Below are 24,213 nucleotides of genomic sequence, written 5' to 3'. Positions count from 1 at the left end.
AGAAATCTAATAAAATGCTGCGATTATTACTAATGTCTCAGGGCTTTAAAAAAAAATCTGCACTGGTAGCTTAAACACACATACATTTTAAGTTATTATCGAAAGCCTCATTTTAGCACAACAGATTTAATGGATTGGATCAGTATCCTTCAAGCCATCTAATAAATACCTTCTGTTCCTAATAACAAATATGTTCGTATCTATTGCCGTACATTCAAGGATGCAAGCTATTACACAAACTATTTATCTATAGCAACTAAGATAATCATGATAGACAACAGAAGAAATGGCTAAACATTTGGAAAACTAGCAAGGACACAGGACCAACAGAAGACTTCCATCCTAGTACAGCAGCCAGTAGAGGGTCTCATAGATGAAAAAGTTCCTTACAAAATTCTTTCAGCACAATATTCCTAATGGCTTTTTCATATGTCATACCTATTTTTGATGGCAAGACTCCTTCTGGCACAGTATCACAGAGATGCACTACTTTGATGCCTGAGAATCCATGCCGACCTTTATCCCTCCTGCAAGAGTGTGCTTGAAGCACTATATTGTCAGAGCACTGTACTAATCATAAGTAGTATTCTACTAGCACAGTAACAATGAGAGAAGTTTCAACTAGCTATGCTTTGGAACTGCAGCATTCAAATGCTCTGTAATCAGAAGGGCAGTAATTGTGTGGTGCAGTATTCTTGAGGGGCAATTTTCAGGCATGATTTTAGTGTAGCTATTTCTCTTTTGCTGTTGCTAATAAGACCTATTCATGTTGGTGGATCATTATTGATGGACATTTTCTAACAGAGGGACCATATTTCTGGTGGTCCAGTGTTCCACATTGCTTTTTGGAATCTGTGGGTTTGGGTATTCTAACCTTTAGAGGGGATGAAGCCTGATGACTACAGCACATGTGCACTACCATAATAATGGACATTGGGGGTCATTCCGAGTTTGGCGGGTGGCGGTTGCCGCCCGCCAAACTTCCCCCGTCGAAAGACCGCTCCGGGGCCATTTCGACTTTCCCGCTGGGCCGGCGGGCTACCGCCAAAAGAGCGCCCGCCGGCCCAGCGGGAAAGGCCCTGCAACATTGAAGCCGGCTCCGAATGGAGACGGCGGTGTTGCAGGGGTGCGACGGGAGCAGTTGCACCCATCGCGATTTTCACTGTCTGCAAAGCAGACAGTGAAAATCCTGCTGGGGACCTGTTAGGGGGCCGCTGCACTGCCCATGCCAGTAGCATGGGCAGTGCAGGGGGCCCCAGGGGCCCCACGACACCCGTTTCCGCCATCCTGTTTCTGGCGGTGAAAACCGCCAGAAACAGGCAGGCGGGAAGGGGGTCGGAATCCCCATGGCGGCGCTGCAAGCAGCGCCGCCATGGAGGATTCTCCCAGCCGGGGGAAATCCGGTGGGAAACCACCGGACCCGGCTGGGCGACCGCAGCTTTACAGCCGCGGTCGGAATAGCAAAGGAAGCACCGCCAGCCTGTTGGCGGTGCTTCCGTGGTCGTCGACGGAATGACCCCCATTGTTTTTAAGTTTACTTTGCCCTATTTCGCACTTTGATAAGTCAGTTGTAATTAACACTGAAATGTCTATGTCTAAAGGTGAAGCCTTTTGATTAAGGTAGGCCGTCAACTTTTAGCTAACATTGTTCCACTGTCAGTCCCAGTCCTCCAAAACATTTGACTACAGTTAAACTCCAACTTCTATCTTACCACGCTTCTTTGTTCTTCAGATGCAGAGGCCACCAAGATAATGAAAAACAATAACTTTTAGACTAAAACTGATTTTTAATTCCCATTGTTTCTTATGGAACTTCTGTTCAAATAACCATGTATTTTGTATTTTTTGCTTATTGGTAAAAGCGCATTTAGACCAGAGGTATCGAAGCGCTACCAGGTATTGGAGCGCTTGTATTCCTATGTCCTATTTTCTTCATTCTTAAGTAATTTTACTAAGTAATCTTTATCTCATTTTAAAGATTATAAATGTATAATGTTTTTATCTACTTGTTATGATATCGGTGGGCTCTCGTAGGACTCTTGCAGGATTGTGAATAGTAAAAAAGGAGTTGCTGAGTTTACAAAACATTTTGTTAGTAGTAATGAATATTGTGGTGCGTGTTTTTGAGAGAAAATGTGTACAAGGTAAGTACTGTGATGAGTAGATGGTTAAATCTTATTTTAAAATTTTTTTACAATCTCGCAAGCATCTTACAAGACTTGCATGGAAAATGACTGCCCATGCCATGAGGTGTTTTATGATCCCATGCTGAAATTTGCGAGATCATAGGAAGAGAAGTAAAAAATAAAAGATTCAAAGCTCAACCAATAGTTACCACTTTTATTTAATGGTTGAAAAAATGCTGTAATGCGATTGGGGGCAGAACCAGATATAGCTCAGTTTGTCCTTGGTGCTTTGGAGGAGAAGGAAGTATCTTTTTGTTGTGCTCAGCAGAACTGAATATATCTGGAGTTGAAAGAGATGGTGTGGTCATTTGCATTTAAGAAAGAATTTCAAGTTCGGGTATTTATTAATGTATTTCATAAACTGTTTTTGTGAAGTATCAGTGAAGTGTGCTAATGCTGGGAAACATACTCAGCGCTATGTTTAAAGAGTGAAAGGTTGTTTGGGGAGGTGTAGATGTGTTAATATAGCTTATGAGAGGTACAGATTAGACTGTAGAGAGTTGTGACCAAGGTTTGCAGATTGTGTTAAACAAATAAATGTACAAACTGTGTGAATGTAATAATATAAGCTGCACTGTTGTTATGAAGCTTGCTGTACATATACTTTAGCCCTGTGAAATGTTTGAGTGGTGATATTGCTATTTCTAGAGTGAAAACTTGGGGTGAGTGCTAACAAAGGTGTTTCAAGAAGAATGTGTAACTGTATAAACGTTTAATGAATGAGGTTTGATGGCATATTATAATGTATTTGTGATGAAATGGAACACTGAATAATGAATGAAAAATGTAGAAAGATTTATAAAATATACTTATGTATCACTGTTTTTAATTATTGACCAGTATGTAACTTTTATCTTTTTGGTTATGTTGCCTTTTTTAAAGAAGGAAAATGGAAACTTGTATTTGAGGAATTAATTCTCTGCTTACATAAGCAGCAAAGAAGAGCCTTGTTAAGAGAAGCATGATTATTGTGCTGTTCAGCAATAACTACCTCTTCAGGCACAGTATAATCAAATTGGAATGATGTGGAATTGCCTGAACAGTTGAGTGCTTCAGCAACATGAGCCAACTCTGGACAAGCTAGGCTTTGTGACCTGTACACATAGATATGCTGTGTTGCTGAGATTTTTATTGCCACCTAGCCTGCTAAAACATAGCATGAATCGAAAGACTCTTTCGCAGGCTATGGTGGCTGAAAGACTGTAAACAAGTGCTACCAAGATCAAAATTCAATAGGCAAAATAAACAAAAGGGTGGGGAGATTTAGGAGCTGCTTATGAGCGTAAGAAAAAATGGTATGTATTTTAAAGTTGTTTGTTTTCTTTGTATTATAGTTGTTTATATAGTTTGTTAATGTGGTTGTAATTTTGCATAGCTGTTAAACAGTTTTGCTGTGAAAAAAACGTTTAAAGTTATTTTAGACTGCTTTCCTTAATACGTAAATTTCAAGTTAATTATAGTATGCAGTATTAAGTAAAACTGGCAGTTCCATGCTCGGGTACTATGACTATGCTCCTACACGCATATGTCAATGGTACTATGCACTTCTTTTATCCTACAGAGATTTGGTAATAGAGGAGCAAATCATTTTGCTATGCAGTTATTGCTACTTGTAATGCAATAGTGAGGTGTTGCATGGTGTAGTATAGGGAACTGTGATACAAAAGAGGGGTCTTCGCACAGAGGGAAGTGCATTTTTATTCTCCAGTCCACACTGCTATCAGCAGCTGTGCACACTCTATTATGTATGGGTGCTAACACTGGGAGACGCTTGAGATACAGGTATGTATATCCCCACAATGAAATAGGGACACAAGTTATCCAGGACACAGTTTTAAACTGAGAGGCTACTCCATTCTATACTCTACTATGGGCATTCATCAGTATGAAAAGAGGTTATGTGCACAGCGAACAGTTTCTACCCACTTTATACTTTACACATGTTACTCTGGGGAGATGTCTCACCTGAGAGGGCAGTATGCTTTCATATCATAGTCTCTATAGATGTTATTCAAGACAGACTTTTGAGGATAAAGGTAATTTCAACTCCATACTTTACTTGTCCTTCTGTCATATTGGGGAGAGGTGTGACCAGAATAGTAAGCCACTTTTCACACCCTAATTTGAACAATCATTATCCAAGAGACATGTCACAGGAGGGAGGCCTGTCTCTCCCCACACCATATTTCACAGAGGTATCATGAAAGAGACTTGTGTCAGCTTAACAGGGCAGTTTCTCCCCACAGCCTCCTATGCATACCTGTCAGCATGAGAAAAGGTAAGAGTAGAGAAATACATTTCTCTCAAACCCTACTAGAGACACCTGGTAAGATGTGTTAGCGAAGAGATGACTACCTTCCCAGACAGCACTGAATATCTCTAAGGAGAGGTGTGAGGACAGAGGCACTGGTTCACTTTAGCGCACTGTACTTCCTAGTTGTCCTGGAGATAGTTATTAGTATAGGAAACAATGTTTCCCTACATAATACTGTATTTGCCTGTCATGCTGGGGAGAGCTGTCAGTGGATAGGGCAATTCATTCCCACACCCTAATATATATATATATATATATTTTTTTTAAATATTTTTTATTGGTTTTATATGGCAGATACACAGTACAGGCGTAAATCAGAAATACTACAGGATCACGTTTATCTGATTAATATTACGTTGAAACAACCCCCCCCCCCCCCTTTTACACACTTAACTAGCCATTTATTACATTCAGTATTATTATTATTATTTATTTTTTATTTTTTTGTTTGCTTCCACTACCTTACACAAAAGTGTTGCTCTTATGCTGCATATCAGGGCGGCCGCACTTATAGTAGCTAAAGGACTTCTGCCTGTTGTGATCTCGCACCTGTGGGGGCTTGAGGTGTTCTCTCTCGCATTCGGAAAAGGTAAGTAATGAGTGGGCCAGATTTGCCCAGTGCCCTTACTAATACTCCTATGGTAATGTGTTCACACGAGTTGGGCCCTCATTGAGGGGTATGGAGGTGTGTGCCCCTTCGGCGGTTTTCTTGTCTTGATGTTACCCTGTGATGTTGTGTCTGGGTGAGTTACTGGTTAATGCAATTTACTTAATATATAGCCCCCTTCATGGGGGTTTGTCGTCGTTTTTTGTTTCTAGCTTGGATACCAGTGTTTCCCAGGTGTCGCATCCCGTGTGCGTTTGGCCATCTTGTGCCAATTTTACGAGCACCTGATGTTCTGTGCAGGCCCACCTCAATGTGAGGGTATGCCAGGATTTCAGGTCTGGGGCGTTTGGTGCTTTCCAGTGCATTGCTATCAACCTTTTGCACATCACGTAGGCTAGGTCTACAAATTTGTGTAAGTGTCTGTGTTTTTTTGCCCTTGTCCTCACTCCCAATAAGCAGGATCTAGGGTCCGCTGTCAACTCTAACCCCGTCCAGTCTGATAGTTCCTTCAGTACCTTGTTCCATTCTATTTGCACCCGGGGGCATTCCCAAACCATATGGTAAAAGTGGGCCGCTGGTTCCGCGCATCTGGGGCATGTCGGTGTTGTGTCGGGGAACATACGTTTTAACCTGGCCGGTAATAGGTATGTTTGGTGTATAAAATTGAACTAAGTATAGCGGAATCTGGGGTTCCTTGATACCCCTCGGGCGTAGGACAGTGCTCTCATCCAGTCTCCCTGGGGAATCGGGGCGGGGAGGACAGTGTTCCACCTCTCCCTAGCTTTCTCTAGATAAGGTTCTGGAGTTTTGCTAAGTATTTTGTATAGGCTAGAGATAGCTTTAGTTTGAGCGTCATTCTGTAATATGTGGTGTATTATGGGGGAGGTCTCTGGTTCTAGGGTCCCTGCTCCCCATGCTTTTTTAATTGCGTGGCACATAGCGTGATATGATAAGAATTGTCCTGGGTTCACAGCAGTGAGGGCCTGGATGGCTTCGAATGGCATTAGCTTGCCATCTTCAAAACAGTCGCCCACCAGTCGTTTTCCCGCTTCTGACCACACTAAGGATGAATGTGGCGCAATCGACTGCTGTCCCAGGAGATACTCCAGCGGAACATACGGGGTGTATGGGACTGCTCTGTGTCCCTTCTGGACATACTTCCCCCAACATGCATGCGCCACAGCTAGTAATGGATTGATAAATTCACTTTTGGAGTGTTTGTTTGTCAGCCATGTTAACAGTTGGGTTCCTCCTATCCGAGTCTGCATCCATACAGCCTCAGCTGACGTCAGTGTGTGGAACCAGAGCTGCAGCCACTGTAGTTGTGGTGCTGCATAGTAAAGCCCGAAGTTGGGGGCTCCCAGTCCACCCGAGTCTACCGGTCGCTGCAGTGTGGATAGTGCCACCCGCGCTCTGCCGCCCCCCCATATAAGCTGTAGCAGCGTTGTGGTCAGGTTGCTGAAAAAGCTGTGTGGGAGGATAATTGGCAGAGCCGCAAAGTAATATAATAGCCTGGGCAGAATCAGCATATTTGCAATCGCTACCCTGCCCGGTGGGGAAAGCGGCAGTTTATTCCAGAAGCGTAAAAAACCCTTCATGGAGGCTAGTGCTCTCCCCAGATTACCGTCTCTGAGGTCTTCTGCGCTGTGGTATATGTGAACCCCCAAGTATTTAAATGTTTCAAAGCACCATTTCAGGCGCCCGCGTGGTGCCTCTTCCTGCCTACCTGGTGGCCATTTAGTTAGTGGGAACACACACGATTTATCCCAGTTTACTGCTAGGCCAGATATCCTTCCGAAATCAGTTAGGAGTGCCATTATGGAGGGTAGCGACTCCGTGCCTTTCCGAGTGTATATAAGAGCGTCATCTGCGTACAGCGAGATCGCGTGGTATGCTCCGTTCCTAGTTATTCCCCAATTATCTGCCATGGAGCGCACTTTAGCTGCTAGTGGCTCCATTGCTATAGCAAACAATAATGGGGAGAGGTGACAGCCCTGTCTCGTACCCCTCAATACCGGGAAGCTGTCAGATATCACTCTGCCCGTTTTCACTCTGGCTCGTGGATTTGAGTATAGTGTGCGGACCCAACGCACATAGTTGGGACCTATTCCCATCTGTTGCATTGTAATCAAGAGAAAATCCCACTCCAGCGTATCGAACGCCTTTTCAATGTCTAGTGACAGCACCATTTCGTCATATGCGTGGGGGGGGGGGCCCTATCACGCTCAGTAGCCTACGGATATTTAAAAAAGTGTTACGCTTCGGAATGAAGCCGTTTTGATCTTCGTGGATTATGGTGTGGATGATGGGAGCAAGTCTGTTGGCCAGTATTTTGCCCAGTATTTTACAGTATAAATTTAAAAGTGAGAGTGGTCTATAAGATTTGACATCAGTGGGGTCGCGTCCCGGCTTGAGGAGTACCACTTTCATGGCCTCTGTTTGAGATGGGGGCAGCAGTTCAGTGGTCCATGCCTCCTCGAATACCTTCAGTAGTTGGGGCTTCAGGCGGGGCAAGAATGCGGAGTAATACTCTATTGGGAGGCCATCTATACCCGGCGATTTATTCCTGGGCATCTGTGTTAAAGCTAGCTCTATTTCCTCTGCCGTGAGAGAGGCTTCAAGTCTGTCCCTGTCTGCCTGGGATAGTTTCGGTAGGGGGGAGCCCCCTAGGAAAGACTCAAATTGTGTGGGCGTGCACAAGGTGCACTTGGTGTATAAATTCTTATAATAGTCTCTGAATGTTTCATTTATCTCTACCTGAGTGGTGACCGTGGTGTGAGTATCAACCCGGATGGCACCTATGGGAGAGTGCTGTCTGTCCTCACGCAATAACCAGGCCAGCATTTTACCCGACCTGTCGCCTTCCACTTGCAACCGCGTTAAGTAATAGTTATGATCATGGCACCGAAGTCTACTGTCTGCTTCGTTATATTTTTCGTGGGCTGCTTTTAGTGTTGTGTAAGGGGTTTCCCCCCGTGCGACTGCTATTACCGCTGTTCTTAGTTCCTTTTCCATTTTAACAATTTCAGCATGTAGGGTGTGCCTTACTCCCCAGCTTGTAGTGATACACTGCCCTCTGACTACCGCTTTATGAGCATCCCATTCCGCGGCACGTGAATTTGCAGTTAAATCATTTGTTTCCCAGTATTGACGTAGTGTGGTGTTCAAAGTGTCCACAAATGCTGGGTCCTGAAGCGCGACTACTTGTAGGCGCCAGGTTGGGATCTCCTGTCGGGTCCTGCCCCAACCTAGTGTTACTCTCAACGGCGAGTGATCTGATATTTTCTTCGCTAGGTATTCCGTTCTATTTACCAAAGCGGCTATATCCTGGGTACCCCATATCATATCTACTCTAGTATGTATTGTATGTGGGGCTGAGTAAAATGAGTATTCCCTTTGAAGGGGGTGTCTGATGCGCCATATATCGTAGAGCCTCAAGTCGCCCGCCCAGTTTTGCAGTGGAGATGTGGTGTTCCTTCTCGCTGTTGAGCTCGCTTGAGCTCTGGATCTATCTAAGGTGACGTCTGGTATGCTATTAAAATCCCCTCCCCAAACAGCCAGAGCTGCTGGGTTTGCTAGCAATGCCGGTGTGAGAGTGCCCAGGAATCCCGCTGTGCCGCCATTTGGGGCGTATATACCTACTACAGACAGTTGTCTACCATCCAGCTGGCCTTCCATCACAACGAATCTACCCCCTGGGTCAATTCTTTGTGCTGTTTGGAGAAATGGGACTCCTCCTGCAATCCAAATCAATACTCCCCTTGCGAACGCTGAGTATGTTGTGCCTAATAGTTGTCCTCCCCATTTCGCGCGTATCTCCCGCAAGTCTGGTTCCAGTAGATGCGTCTCTTGGAGGATAGCAATGTGTGTTCCCAGTCGCTTGAGGCGTGCATAGATACGAGCTCTTTTACTTATTGTGCCCATGCCCCTCACGTTCCATGTCACTATGTCGTACTGATTACTATTGCGTATAGTTTGTGGCGCCATGGGAAAGTATGGGGTGGGCCTGTTTGTATGCCTCAGTTTTGCTCACTGGTCTTCTAGTGTGCAGCCCCCCTGATGATGCTTTTGAGTGTAGTTGCCTGACATAGCAGTGGTTGCATGTTTGTAATGGAGCTATAGTGTGTTTTTTTACTAATTTACTATAACCCTCCCCCCCAACTAATCCCCTTTCACTCCTATCTACTAATGTAAAACTACTTAACACATATATATGTAAAAAAAACTGTATCCTTCTGGATATCCATGGTGGTATTATCATGACAGTCGAATGTGGCTCGTTTGTGGGGCTCACATCAGACCGCAGACTACGTCTGCAAATGCTGGTGGGCGCCCCCGGGGCGTATACACCCCGCGGGCCCCCCCGCGCCCCACCACCCCCCACCTCGTGTCCCCACAAGTCAAAAATGAGTTTATGTAAAAGATACATGTTTTTTGCAGGATGTTCTTTCTCCAGGGACCCACATCGTTCCGGCGCTCCCCGGTTCGTCCAGCCAACTCTCCCCTGAGTGACGAAGCAAGGATGGTGTTGTGCCTCGTAGTCAGAGATCGTCCGCTGCTCTAGGGGTGACCCTCGGGCCTTTTGATTCATCCGTTATAGTAGAGACAGAGCTGGTCGTGTCCGAGTCCGAGTTGATCTCGGGTAGTTCCCTAATTGCTTCAAAGTTGTTTTGTGTTAGCAGGGGGGTTTCTTTCAGCACTTTTGCTCTTTCTTCAGCTACCTGTTGAGCAGACGGTTGGACCCTAGTGCGCCTCCTGGAGCGTTTCCTTGACTCCGTGGTCGTCCACTCCACTTCTCCTTCCGCGTCGTCGGACATTCGCGCAAGGCCTTTAGCATGTAGCCATGTCCAGGCATCTTCCGGGGAGTTAAATATATGAGTGCGATCTTCTGACATCACTCTCAGTTTGGCGGGGAACAGTAATGCATATTTAATGTTGAGTTCACGCAGGCGTTGTTTGACCTTAACATATGAATTACGTTTTCTTTGCACCTCTTGAGTGAAGTCTGGGTATGCGTTGATAATTGATTCCTCGTAGTTGAATGGACCTTTGTTGCGAAACTGTTGTAGAATTACATCTCGATCCCGAAAATTTAAGAATCTGGCAATCAATGGTCGAGGTGGTTGTCCAGGAAGCGGAGGCCTACCCGGAATTCTATGCACTCTTTCCACCGTGAAGAGCTTGGAGGGGGCTCCGCCTAGCATCTCTTTGATTAGCCATTGTTCTAGAGATATTTCCATGCTTTGTTGTTGCGTATTTTCGGCGAACCACAGGAAACGGATATTATTCCGGCGCGATCTGCTCTCGGCCTCTTCCGCCCGTTTCCATAACGCCTTCAATTCTGCATCGATACGTTGGATCTGTTTTTGGTTGTCCTGGGTCGTGGGAGACAGCTCGGCCAGCCCCCCCTCCGCCGTTTTGACTCTTTCTAATAACTTGCGGTGATCCACACGGAGTAGGTTCAAGTCTTGCGATACCGCATCTATTCTATTTTCCAGGGAGGTTTTAGTGTCCATTATCGTCTGTAGTACTTTCTCCAGTTGCGCGGATTGTGACGCGAGTGTACTCTCCAGTGTTTGTAGGGTCGGGTTTATCTGCTGATCGGTGAGCGCCGGGCCATGCTTAGATCGGTCTTGATTCTTGGCTGATTTAAGCCTGCCCGCCATTGTGTTCGTTCGGGGGGGGGGGGTTTATGAGCTGCCCCTCTATACTGATCCAGTGTGTGGGCCCCTGTTGATGGGTTTCGTGCCGGGGGATGGATTATAATCGGTCCTGGTTCATGTACTTGGTTTCTTTAGCCTTATCCCAACTTGTTCACGAAGTGTTGTGGGGATCCCGCAAATCAGCCGAGCGGTCCCAGTTGATTTACCCTGGAACTACCACACGCGCTTCACCATTTTCCCTAATTAATTATCACCCAGCGATGCCGCCGCCCCTCCAGGATGATAGCGACCCCGGCTGGCGCACCGTATCCGATGAGGGCGGGAGCGCCTGTGGGTCCGAGTTGGAATATCTGTGGGCTTCAGTGGGGGGGGGGGGCATGCAAAGTCCAGAGGCCGCCGATTCAGGAGAAGAGTGTCTAGTCTAGTTTGGCTGAGGGTGGTCGATGTAGGCGCTTGTTCCCCTTTTGAGCAAATCCATTCCCTGTGGGGCCCCGATTCCAGCACCCAGCAGGGCCGAGGCCGGCGCTGGGGTAGATGATCCGCAGGTGTAGGCCAAAAGCGGGGGGGAAGGGGGCGAGGGAGGAGCGCAGGTTCAGCCGCAGTGTTTCTTCCGTGACTAGCGGGCCGCAGTAGTCACATCAGGCCCCATCTTACCGCCATGTGCTGCGTCGAGAAGAGAGCGGGACACGAGGCATCCGCCTGCGCGCCGTGCTGCAGGTAGGCAATTCTGTGTGTCTCCTCCCGAGGCACTCTGGGATCCTCGCCGGCCGCTCACACTCTAGCGACCGCCCAACAGGGGTCTGGGCGGGGATCGCCGCCCGATCCCGGCGCGTCGCGCTTGACAGTGGGTAGTGGGCATCAACAGTACTGAGGAGGCTTCTCGGCCCTGCGAGCCAAGCACTCGGGTCCCGGGGTTCCGGACGCCTTACATACCTTCTCTTGGCCCCGAAATGGCGGATACCCTGCGCGCCGACTCTCGAGCAGAGGGGGAGGACACTGGTTGGTGGTTCCAAGCTCGGTGGCGCCGGGCTCCGTCGATTCTCACCGGTTCGTCGAGGGCGACTCTACACCCCCGTCACCCCGGGGGCGCCCTACAGGATATTTACGGTGGGTCCGGGATGGAGCGCTTGCGCTAGCCGTCCATCCCGGTCGCCATCTTGGCTCCTCCCTCCACACCCTAATATATATAGTTATTCACCATGGGAGAGGTGTCAGTGGTAAGGATAGTTTTTGTTATACTTAGTATGGAACAGTGAGGTCTTACATGTGAGGTGAGTACCTGCCCCACCCAAATATGCATGCTACTGAGCCTGGGGAAAGGTGTGAATAAAGATGCATATCCTAATCTACACACTAGTTCTCTTCATTTAAGGTCTCAGTGGAGAGGCCCGTCTCTCCCCATAGTCTACTAATGGGGATTGTAAGAGATAAGTATTGTAATAAAGAAAAATAGAAATTCTTCCTCTAAAGTAACTTTATGATCTTATGAAAGTCTTGCAGGGATCATACCAAAAAAAGAGGTGTAGCAAAAATCTGGTGCATATAAATTATACATATTAGACTAAGATATGTTCAATGAAATTACAAATTCCATTATGGAAGTACGCTCTCACAAGATGCTAGCAAGCATAAAGGAGCAAATCCTGCCCTCTTGCAGTGGACTGTGCACCTGGATATTGTAAGCCTCTTGTGAGAGTCACAAATGCTTTGTATGAGAGCATCATGGCTCTCGCAGGTGTCTCACCAGAGTCATCAAGAAGACAAAAAGGGTAACATAGCACAAACAACATACATAGTGAAAGTATGGGGTAGCTCGGGAAAGAACTTTTTTAAGTAACATTTTTTTTTAAATGTGTTTTTTAACATTTGTAACTTGTCTGTATTCTTTGAAAAAAGGATAAAACAAAAACAAACTGAAAGTAAAAAAAAAAAAACATCTCCTTCAAAACATAGTGGAGAAAAACAGAAGAAAAAAAGTATTAAAAAATGAAACTACTACCTAGGTGGGCACTTATGATCTTGGACAAGCTTGTCTTGTGCAACCCTGCATGTCTCAGAAGACAAAATGATTTGCTTGCATACTCAGAGCGACCCTTGACCCAAGGGTAGGTCGCTCCCCCTGCCGCTGCAGCTCCTCCAAGTTCCCGAGTTCCTGTGTTCCTGAGACCCACCTAACTGTAAGTACCCCCCTCCTCCCAGCCCCTCGCCCTGCCCCGCGCCCTGTTCTTCTGTCTTCTGTTCTTCTGTCTTCTGTTCTCCTGTCTTCGGCTCTTCTACCTCCTCCGTCTTCTTCCCCCGAGCCTGCCCTCCTGCTCCTTCCTCATCCCCCTCCCTCACTCGCCTCCCCCTCTCTCACCCCTAGCTAACCCGTTCGCTATCCACCTCCCTCACTCCTCCTATCTTCCTATCTCTCTAGCTCCCTATCTCACTATCTAACTCCCCCACTCTCCACCTCCTCCTACCTACCTATCTGTCTATCTATCTATTTCCCTATCTATCGACTTCTCTATCTATTTTCTCTATCTCTCCCCCCCTCCCGCCACCCCCTCTACTACCTATCTCCCTATCCTCTCACTCTACCTCTCTCCCTCACCCACCTCTACAACCCCCCCTCCCCTATCTTCACAACCCTACTCCTATCTCTCTCCCTAATCTCCAAACCTCCTAACACTCACCCTCCTCCACCCTAAACCCCCTCCCCCAGCTCCTCTCACTCTACCTGTCCCCCCCCTCCCTCGCGCTTTCCCGCCGCGACCTCCTGCACGCCCCCGCCCCCCAGCTCCCATTCGCCCCCAGCTGACCCCTCCCCCCCCCTCCTACCTCTTATGGCGGCCGCTGCGCGACAGTGGTAGCGACCCTTGACCCACGGGTAGGTCGCTCCCCCTGCCGCTGCAGCTCCTCCAAGTTCCCGAGTTCCTGTGTTCCTGAGACCCACCTAACTGTAAGTACCCCCCTCCTCCCAGCCCCTCGCCCTGCCCCGCGCCACTCACCTTCTCTCCTGCTCCTGCTTCTTTTCCTCCTCTCTGTCTCTTCCTCCTCGCTCCCCCTCTGCAATCTTCTTCTGTGTTCTTCTGTTCTTCTCTTCTGTTCTTCTGTTCTTCCCTTCTGTTCTTCTGTGTTCTTCCGGTCTTCTGTGTTCTTCTTCTCTGTTCTTCTCGGTGCTTCTGTGTTCTTCTTCTCGGTTCTTCTCTGTTCTTCTCTGTTCTTCTCTGTTCTTCTCTGTTCTTCTGCTCTTCTGTTCTTCTGTTCTTCTGTTCTTCTGGTCTTCTGCTCTTCCGGTCTTCTGTTCTTCTGTCTTCTGTTCTTCTGTCTTCTGTTCTCCTGTCTTCGGCTCTTCTACCTCCTCCGTCTTCTTCCCCCGAGCCTGCCCTCCTGCTCCTTCCTCATCCCCCTCCCTCACTCGCCTCCCCCTCTCTCACCCCTAGCTAACCCGTTCGCTATCCACCTCCCTCACTCCTCCTATCTTCCTATCTCTCTAGCTCCCTATCTCACTATCTAACTCCCCCACTCTCCACCTCCTCCTACCTACCTATCTGTCTATCTATCTATTTCCCTATCTATCGACTTCTCTATCTATTTTCTCTATCTCTCCCCCCCTCCCGCCACCCCCTCTACTACCTATCTCCCTATCCTCTCACTCTACCTCTCTCCCTCACCCACCTCTACAACCCCCCCTCCCCTATCTTCACAACCCTACTCCTATCTCTCTCCCTAATCTCCAAACCTCCTAACACTCACCCTCCTCCACCCTAAACCCCCTCCCCCAGCTCCTCTCACTCTACCTGTCCCCCCCCCTCCCTCGCGCTTTCCCACCGCGACCTCCTGCACGCCCCCGACCCCCAGCTCCCATTCGCCCCCAGCTGACCCCTCCCCCCCCCTCCTACCTCTTATGGCGGCCGCTGCGCGACAGTGGTAGCGACCCTTGACCCAAGGGTAGGTCGCTCCGACTGCCGCTGCAGCTCCTCCAAGTTCCCGAGTTCCTGTGTTCCTGAGACCCACCTAACTGTAAGTACCCCCCTCCTCCCAGCCCCTCGCCCTGCCCCGCGCCACTCACCTTCTCTCCTGCTTCTTTTCCTCCTCTCTGTCTCTTCCTCCTCGCTCCCCCTCTGCAATCTTCTTCTGTGTTCTTCTGTTCTTCTCTTCTGTTCTTCTGTTCTTCCCTTCTGTTCTTCTGTGTTCTTCCGGTCTTCTGTGTTCTTCTTCTCTGTTCTTCTCGGTGCTTCTGTGTTCTTCTTCTCGGTTCTTCTCTGTTCTTCTCTGTTCTTCTGCTCTTCCGATCTTCTGTTCTTCTGTTCTTCTGGTCTTCTGCTCTTCCGGTCTTCTGTTCTTCTGTCTTCTGTTCTTCTGTCTTCTGTTCTCCTGTCTTCGGCTCTTCTACCTCCTCCGTCTTCTTCCCCCGAGCCTGCCCTCCTGCTCCTTCCTCATCCCCCTCCCTCACTCGCCTCCCCCTCTCTCACCCCTAGCTAACCCGTTCGCTATCCACCTCCCTCACTCCTCCTATCTTCCTATCTCTCTAGCTCCCTATCTCACTATCTAACTCCCCCACTCTCCACCTCCTCCTACCTACCTATCTGTCTATCTATTTCCCTATCTATCGACTTCTCTATCTATTTTCTCTATCTCTCCCCCCCTCCGCCACCCCCTCTACTACCTATCTCCCTATCCTCTCACTCTACCTCTCTCCCTCACCCACCTCTACAACCCCCCCTCCCCTATCTTCACAACCCTACTCCTATCTCTCTCCCTAATCTCCAAACCTCCTAACACTCACCCTCCTCCACCCTAAACCCCCTCCCCCAGCTCCTCTCACTCTACCTGTCCCCCCCCTCCCTCGCGCTTTCCCGCCGCGACCTCCTGCACGCCCCCGCCCCCCAGCTCCCATTCGCCCCCAGCTGACCCCTCCCCCCCCTCCTACCTCTTATGGCGGCCGCTGCGCGACAGCGCAGCGGGCACGCCGCTAGCGCGCCGGAGGCGCGCCAGAGGCAAGCCCGTCTGCGCCCGTCCGCGCCTGGCCCGCGCCCAGCGCCACGACCCCTGGTCCCCAGCTCCCCCAAGCCCCGCTGATCCGCTACGACCCTACCACCCTCCACGCTCTCAACCCAGGGCGCTCCAAAACCTGCTTCCTAGCTCACCCCAAACGCACCCATGGACCCTTCGCCTGCAACTCCTGCAAACGCATCTTCCACCACGCAACTACCACGACCACAAGCCCACGCGCCATTAACCACCTCAAGTGCATCCTGATCAACGCTCGTTCCGTCCACAAGCACGCCGTTGAACTTTGGGACCTCCTGGACTCCACAGCCCCGGACGTCGCCTTCATCACGGAGACATGGATGAACGCCTCCTCTGCTCCAGACATCGCTACCGCCATCCCCGAAGGCTACAAGATCTCCAGAAAAGACCGCACCAACCAAGTAGGAGGAGGTGTCGCCATCATCTTCAAAGACTCCATCAGCGTCACCACCTCCACCGAAGACCCCCCCCTCGCCGCTGAACACCTGCATTTTCAGATTCGCACCGACCCAAGGACCACCCTCAGAGGATCCCTCGTCTACCGTCCTCCCGGACCTCGCGCCTCTTTCAGCGACGCCATCGCCGACTTCATCTCCCCGCACGCCCTCGCCTCACCGGACTACATCCTCCTAGGCGACCTCAACTTCCATCTGGAACAAAACAACGACCCCAACACCACCACCCTGCTCGACAACCTCGCCAACCTCGGCCTCAAACAACTGGTGAACACCGCCACCCACATCGCCGGACACACGCTCGACCCTATCTTCTCCGCCAGCAAACACGTCTTCTTCAGCCACACCTCTGCCCTACACTGGACCGACCACAGCTGCGTCCACTTCACATTCCGACGCGAGACCTCCCACCTCCGCACTCAACCCACCCCTCGTCGACAGTGGAACAAGATCCCTGAAGAGCAACTCTTCTCCGCTCTCGCCGCCAACCAACCCACCCTCACCACCGACCCCAACGACGCAGCTCTCAACCTCACAAACTGGATCTCCAACTGCGCTGACAACCTTGCTCCCCTCAAACGCACGCATCGACAGACCAACACCAAAAAACCTCTCTGGTTCTCTGACACCCTCAAAGAATCAAAGAAAGCTTGTCGTGCCCTTGAGAAGGCCTGGCGCAAGGACCACACCGCGGACAACATGACCGCCCTCAAGAACGCTACACGCGAACACCACCACCTGATCCGCACTGCCAAAAGGAACTTTTTCACCGACAGACTAGACAAAAACAGCCACAACAGCAGAGAACTCTTCAGCATCGTCAAAGAGTTCTCCAACCCCAGCGCCAGCGCCAACGCCGTCACGCCCTCACAGGATTTGTGCGAATCCCTCGCCACTTTCTTCCATCGCAAGATCAGCGACCTCCACGACAGCTTCGGACACCAGACCCAACCACACACCACTGAACCCGCTTCCCCGGACATCACCCTCAACAACTGGACCCACATCAACACGGAAGAAACCAAATCCATCATGAACTCTATCCACTCCGGCGCCCCTTCGGACCCCTGCCCGCACTTCATCTTTAACAAAGCCGACGACATCATCGCCCCGCACCTCCAGACCGTCATCAACTCTTCTTTTTCTTCTGCTACCTTCCCCGAATGCTGGAAGCACGCTGAAGTCAACGCCCTACTAAAGAAACCTACGGCTGACCCAAGCGACCTGAAAAACTTCCGCCCCATCTCTCTTCTACCTTTCCCAGCCAAGGTAATAGAAAAGACCGTCAACAAACAGCTGACCACCTTCCTGGAAGACAACAACCTGCTCGACCCTTCACAAACCGGATTCCGAACCAACCACAGCACGGAAACCGCCCTCATCTCAGTCACAGACGACATCAGAACCCTGATGGACAACGGTGAAACAGTCGCCCTCATTCTCCTCGACCTCTCGGCTGCCTTTGACACCGTCTGTCACCGCACCCTAATCACCCGCCTACGCTCCACCGGGATCCAAGGCCAGGCCCTGGACTGGATCGCCTCCTTCCTCGCTAACCGCTCCCAAAGAGTTTACCTCCCTCCGTTTCGCTCAGAACCCACCAAGATCATCTGCGGCGTACCTCAAGGCTCATCGCTCAGCCCGACACTCTTCAATGTCTACATGAGCCCCCTCGCCGACATCGTACGCAAGCACGACATCATCATCACCTCCTACGCCGACGACACCCAACTTGTACTCTCCCTCACCAAGGACCCCGCCAGCGCCAAGACCAACCTACAAGAGGGTATGAAGGACGTCGCAGATTGGATGAGGCTCAGCCGCCTAAAGCTGAACTCTGAAAAAACGGAAGTCCTCATCCTCGGCAACACCCCGTCCGCCTGGGACGACTCCTGGTGGCCCACGGCCCTCGGCACCGCACCGACCCCCGCAGACCACGCCCGCAACCTCGGCTTCATCTTGGACCCTCTTCTCACCATGACCAAGCAAGTCAACGCCGTGTCCTCCGCCTGCTTCCTCACTCTCCGCATGCTCCGCAAGATCTTCCGCTGGATCCCCGCCGACACCAGAAAAACCGTGACCCACGCCCTTGTCACGAGTCGCCTGGACTACGGCAACACCCTCTACGCCGGGACCACCGCCAAACTCCAAAACCGCCTGCAACGCATCCAAAACGCCTCGGCCCGCCTCATCCTCGACGTACCCCGCAACAGCCACATCTCCGCACACCTGAGACACCTGCATTGGCTCCCAGTCAGCAAAAGGATCACCTTCCGTCTTCTCACCCACGCACACAAAGCCCTCCACAACAAGGGACCGGAATACCTCAACAGACGCCTCAGCTTCTACGTCCCCACCCGCCCCCTCCGCTCCGCTGGCCTCGCACTTGCTGCCGTCCCTCGCACCCGCCGCTCCACGGCGGGTGGGAGATCTTTCTCCTTCCTGGCGGCCAAGACCTGGAACTCCCTCCCCACCAGCCTCAGGACCACCCAGGACCACTCCGCTTTCCGGAGACTCCTAAAGACTTGGCTGTTCGAGCAGCGATAACCCCCCCTTTCCCCCCTAGCGCCTTGAGACCCGCACGGGTGAGTAGCGCGCTTTATAAATGTTAATGATTTGATTTGATTTGATTTTGATTCAGCAAAAAAGGACTTTGTTAAAAAAAAGCAGGTTTGTTATCTGCTTGAGTGTTAAGTACCTGGGCAGGCACAATGTACAAGGTTGAAAAGATGCCCTCTGGTTGTTATCAAGCTCTGCAGCATTGCATAACTCAGCCTGAGCAAGACGTTGATGGTGCACAGCCCTCAAATGTCACCATATGCCAGTGGTACTCATGCTGTATTGCTTGTTCCTGCTGCCCCTGCTGAACTCCTTTTTGCATATTTTACATATGACATATTTTGCTGATACTTTTATCCCAGCAGGCCTCATTTAAAAAAGTTGCCACACCAAGGACTCCTTGGCTGAGGTGGCTGAGTCGGAGGAACAGGAGTAGGGTTGTCATCCGAATCGGAGCATGACTCCTTTTTTCTGGTGACAGAAAATCACCAGTGTCAGAGAGCTAGCCAAAAAGGTCTAACCACAGCAAAACCCAATCTCCAAATAAAACAACAGGGAAGGAATCTTTCACATCAGTCTGCACCTGGACTCGGGGGCGGAAGGCTCGGCTGACGCACACCTCCCAGCTCAAACGGCGGGAGGACACTGCCCACAACGCTCCGAAGTGCCAAAGGCACCATAATTGGGACTCGGGCTTCAGCTGCGCACAACACTCTGCACCTGGACTCGGGGGAGGAAGGCTGGGCTGAAGCACACCTCCCAGCTCAAACGAAGGGAGGACACCGCCCACAATGCTCCAAAGCGCCAAAGGTGCCATAATTGGGACCGCCAGAGTCATGTGCTTATGTAATTATTATGACAAAAGTCCCCCCTTTACGGGCTGGCCAGACAGAGCACTGTAGTGTGGTCAGTTTTACGTATATTTTGCGCATTAGCTTCAGGCCTTAGGCCTCTGTGCACTTTGCCCTAAATATATTTTATTCATTTGCTAACAGCTTAGAGCCTCTGTGCACTTTACTCTAAATGCTTTCTATTAGGCTTTGTACTGTTATTTTACAGAATAGCCAGTTCTACGGTGTTGTTTTTTATTCATATCACACTGTTTTGCCTACTTCAGCACTGGAGTTCTTCATAACATATTCACTCTGTGCTTTAGTCAAGGATACAGTCTGGTACATTGCTGATAGACGTGGTAGGAGTCTAGACTTGCCATTCCTGCGTAGGAACATTTTGTGATCACGATGACATGTTAGTTATAAAATCACTTCCTTGTCCCAATACATGCAGAGGGAGATTCCGACCAGGGAACCACAACTAGACGCTGCCTGCCTCGTTGCAGATGCTGAACCAGATCACAGGCCATTGCTCAGGTATGAGTGTGTCCGTCTCCCTAGTGATACAGAAAGGCAAGCTGAAAGCTTAACATGCTGTGCTCTAAATAGAACAAGCAGAGGGAGAGTAGAAACGGTTAGGAATTATGATAGCTTTATTTCTATGTTTTACTCTCCTGGTTACTATATCAATCCTACTATGTTGTATTGTTCTGGTTATTGCGGCTCACGCCTTAATATCTAAAATACAGTCGTTTTATTAAAACATTATATAAAACTTATACTGTCTTTGTCATTTGTATATGAGACCATATAGTGAATGAGAGAGTTGGTTTGGATCTGAGTGACCACGACTTCCCTGAGAAGTTCCAAAGATGTCATGCGCTCGGCTGCCCAATCATTTCTTCCCCATGGGAGAAATGAGGCACTGCTAGTTAGCCGGAGCAACAACCGGATTTAGGGTGACAGAGTTCCTTACACGTGGGTCAGACTCAGTCCCCCACACCGTTATCGATCCTGCTGCCTAGAAATCCAGTAGTCTCATTTAGGATAATGAGAGCCCACGCGACATGGCGCCGCCAACGTTTGGTCTGGCTCTAATGTTTGGGTCCGACTGACTCTCTCGGTCTCGTATATATTTTGACTCCTCGGTTCCGTATGCGGAGACGTCCGTGGGGCTGAGGGTTTCCGCCACCACAGGTTGGGTACATCCTATTACTTAGTGGTTGGTTGTTCAAGCTTGAACTTTGAAAGGAAATACCCCGATATTGGTGTGCCTTCTCTGTCCTAGAGCTATTATTGTTATACTAATGGCGAATCCAGTTGTAGTAAATATACCGCTTAATATGCGATTTCCGCTCACGGGTCATCTGATAGCACATGGACTGACGGTCCAGGGGGGTCTGGTCACTTTTGTGGTGGACGCCCATGCAGCCTATAGAACAGAACTTTTTTATTCTTGGGTCGTATTTCCAGCAGCTGATGGGGGTACAAATACTTTTCACGAATATACTGTTGCGAATGTCCCTGGACAATACAGGGCTTATGCATACTTAGAAATACCTTTATCTTATAAAGAACACCATAATTGGCTTGATGGCGCCCTCCCACATTCAGTAACACCAGTACGGTTAGGTCCGTTGAGTAATGATGGTCCGACCTGGCCTTTATTGGCTACATATACACCATATCCTGGAGTGGCAAATGTGGCAGTGGCTGAAGTGCGTCGTTTATATGTGGAATTAACTGCAACGTACAGACGATTAGTTCAGTTTGTGATGCAGACATTAAATACTAATGCAGCGCGTGCTGCTCCAGCTCATCCACATGCGGTGGTGCCGGGAATAAATCCGGCCACTGTACACTCTGTAATGGGCAAGGTACCGGCTAAACGTGAGGAGACTCCATTTTGGCTGGCGCAAAAAATGAATACGCTGGAAGCAGTATTTCCCCATACGGGACCTCAGGATAAGCATAGAATTTTGACGATGTGTTTGCCGTATGGGATGGTTCCTACGGTGGATCTTTGTAATACTTGGGGCACGGTGTTTGCCGCTCTCTATACTACAGCACACGGTACACCGACTTTGGCTAATTTGCCGGAGGTGCTTAAACAAATTCAGGATGAATATGGGGCTGCCCCTGCCTTGGATTTAGGCATGCAATTGATGGGTAATTTTGATGCGGTTTCTTCTATTATTTTGAGTAATCTCAAGGGGGAGGCTGTAGCACTAGCAGTGCGAATGCGTCTTCGGGACGTTCCGCAGATTAATCAGGAGCGGGAACTTCCGAGAATAATAGCTGAAACATATTCTAGTATTGGTCGTGATAGCCTAGGGGCTCGACCGCAGAAACCACAATTGCAGGGTAAAAATAATAAGGATAATTCTAAGCAACAGCAACCTGAGGGTGCGAAAAAGCGCTGGGATAAGAAACAGCAAACACCTAAGAAAGATGGTGGGCAGTCTCCGCAACCGGAGACCCCACAAAATAAGTATAATCTCAGGAATAGGGATACTTTGAAGACGCCTGATAGATATCAATATATTGATACGCGCCAATCTCGTTCCTTTCAGGACTCCTCGGAGAAAAGAAGTGAGAGAGGTGGGCGGTCAGAGCGGAGGACGGAGTACGTGAAACCGATACAGGATTCACAACGCTCAGCGGAGGTTTCTATTAAACAAGAAGAGAAACCGCTGCAACAAAAACAGCAGTTTAAAAAGAAGAAAGTGGCAGCAGTCTCAGTTAGACATGCCGCTCAAGAAGAGAGTTCTCTTGACGAACAAGACATGGGCGTTAGCGCAGTTAGACAGCGCAGCAGAGGTCACAATAGTTCGCCGGAGTCTTCTAGAGCATCTGGAGGCGAAAGCAACTGATGACTTCATACAAGTCGAGACGGCGGATATGCGAGTCTCTGATCCTGATCAAGTATATCTTGTGACTCTACGATTAGAAGGGGACATTGACCGCGTTGTACACGCCATCTTTTGGGACCATATGGTGAAATCATATGATGTCCTGTTGGCCGACCAAGATTGGCCACCTGACTTTGTTCGCGACTGTCCAGTTGGGGAGGAGGTTATTGCGCCTTCCTTTTCACCACTTGTTCCGAGAGAACTAGCGGAGTCATATGGTAAATCATGGGCTCTAGCACAAGCCCCCGCCCTATATAGAAATAATGTGGGGTGGGATAAACAATCACCTTATCATGTCATTCCCATTAAAGGAGAACCTCAGCCACAGCCGCAATATCCTATTAAATTTGAAGCAAGGGCATCGGTTCGGAAAATTCTTACACAATTGGAGTACCAAGGTGTGATTGAGCCTTGTGTCTCGCCGATGAATAATCCCTTATTTCCGGTTGCTAAACCGGACCATTCCTATAGGATAGTGGTGGATTACAGACATTTGAATAGTCATACACGCACATATGCTATACAGAATTCACATAGCGCTGCGCTTATGAATAATATAGTGCGTAAAAAATACAAAACAACCTTGGATATCTCGAATGGATTTTTCTGCCAGAATATAGCACCCGAAAGTCGGGACTATACCGGTTTCAGTGCGTTTGGCTCTCAGAAAAAGTTTTGTCGTTTACCTCAGGGGTATAAGAATAGCCCAGGACTGTTCTCGGCTCGTGTGACTGAACTTCTGCACGAGTTGGACCCTGAGGCGTTATCATATGTTGATGACATTTATTTGACGGACGATGAGATTCTACAACATCTCAGTCGCGTATCGCGCATTGTTGTGGGTTTTGCTGATATTGGTTATAAGTTTAATTTTAAGAAATCGAAGATTGCCTTCCTCAGTGTTATTTTCCTGGGATATGAGTTATCGAGTGAGGGCAAGAGCCTGGCGCCACATTTTTTGGAGAAATTAGCTTTACTGCAGCCTCCTAATACGGTTCGGAAGCTCCAGTCTTTGTTGGGGTTTCTGAATTTTGGCAGAACTTACATTCCTGATTATGCTACACGTATAAAACCCTTATATGAACTGATTCGCCCGAATTTTTCAAGTAGATTTTGGACGATTGAGCATACACACATACTGCGAGAGCTGCAGAATGATCTCTTAGCGGTTAAACATTTACACACGCGGGACAATAAAACTCATTTCGTCATCAGGGTGATTCCTGGGGCTGTTGGATTTACGTATGTCACCTTTAATGAAGGGGAGACAGTCCCGATAGCATACAAGTCCCACTTGTATTCTGCTGCAGAACAAAGTTTTGCACAGACTGAGAAAATTCTCACTGCAGTACAGATGGCTGTGATCAAAGAAAGACCGCTAGCCCAGGGCCAACGCATTATTGTCGTTTCCCCAATTCCGGCCTTGGAGGCTGTTACAAAAGCGAGTGTTCCTAATTCGAAAGCTTTACACCCGCGGTGGATACAATGGGCTACGTCTTTGACGGCCACTGATGTGGATTACATATTTGACCCTAACCTGCAGACTCAAGAATTTCTTCAATATGAAATAGAGTACCCGGTTCCTGCTGGCACATTACCTATTGACCAATATGAAGTGGTCATGTATACCGATGGCTCTGCGCAACCGGCGGTTGGGACTAAACAACA

The 24,213-nt window shown here is 49.1% G+C and overlaps 1 protein-coding gene across 2 annotated transcripts in view; it reads right to left on the bottom strand.

Annotated features, from left to right (window-relative positions):
- ATXN7L1 (ataxin 7 like 1) overlaps positions 1-24,213 on the bottom strand; it is a 530,170-nt gene that overhangs the window by 19,003 nt on the left and 486,954 nt on the right. The gene's annotated exons all lie outside the window — the stretch shown is intronic.

Source organism: Pleurodeles waltl, chromosome 4_1 (genome assembly GCF_031143425.1).
Source record: "Pleurodeles waltl isolate 20211129_DDA chromosome 4_1, aPleWal1.hap1.20221129, whole genome shotgun sequence".
Taxonomy (NCBI): Eukaryota; Metazoa; Chordata; class Amphibia; order Caudata; family Salamandridae; genus Pleurodeles; species Pleurodeles waltl.
Note: the sequence above shows the minus strand (reverse complement) of the source record. Positions and strands in the feature narration are given on the sequence as shown.